The sequence below is a fragment of the Oncorhynchus masou genome, unplaced genomic scaffold (genome assembly GCF_036934945.1).
Source record: "Oncorhynchus masou masou isolate Uvic2021 unplaced genomic scaffold, UVic_Omas_1.1 unplaced_scaffold_1027, whole genome shotgun sequence".
Lineage (NCBI taxonomy): Eukaryota > Metazoa > Chordata > Actinopteri > Salmoniformes > Salmonidae > Oncorhynchus > Oncorhynchus masou.
Window position 1 is genome coordinate 1 of NW_026999962.1, and position 899 is coordinate 899.

Here is an 899-nt window from a genome sequence, read left to right on the forward strand (position 1 = left end):
GAGAACCTTGGGATTGAACCAAGGACCTCATACTAAAATAGCATGCACTCCCCCTCTGAGCTTCGATCCCATTTTATTTCCAGATAAAATGCAATATTAATACAATGTACTTTTTATATACACCACTCCATTAAAACTACAATGAAATGATAGCAGCAATTCTAAATAAAAGCAAGTATGGACAGTCATCTCACCCATGAACTTCAGTTTTTGAAAATGCAATTGAAGTTGGCAACCATGCCACTTCTGTTCCATAAATGTACTAACAGGGATTGAACACATGTTCTTCAGATTACAAGAGCAAATTATTTAGCACATCTCTGTTTCCTGCTGAGAATTTCAACATTCTGGAAAGTAGGAGATGGGCCATTGAAAACATTGTAGTGGAGAAGCTGGGGATTAAACCCAGGACCTCATACATGAGAAGCATGCGCTCTACCACTGAGCTCCATCCCCTTTCTGGGAAAGAAAAAAATGTTTCTCTAATTTTTTTAAATTTAAATTTATACCCATTTCCTAAGATTTCCCCCATTTTGACATGTGGAAACCTGTTGTCACTCTTACCCTGACAGATAGCTCCAGACACTTTTTTGGTCCTATCTGAGGCATTTTTAAATTCATGTCAAAATGGCCATATTCTGAAGACACTCTTAAAGTCTGCAGGGTAATCGAACTTGCCACATCTAAAGTCAAGCCACAGGTAATAGGTGAGAAACCTTGTTAAACCCTAAAAGAAAAAGAAAATAACCATTAAGACATTCAGGTCGCAGACTCCCCTATAGGCATGGTTTGAAACGCACTCCTGACAATTCATCACGTTTAGGCTTGCACAGATCGGGAGGACCTCAGGAATGTTCCTGAGATCGGGTGTGCTTCAACCTACCTGTTCTCCCATTGTC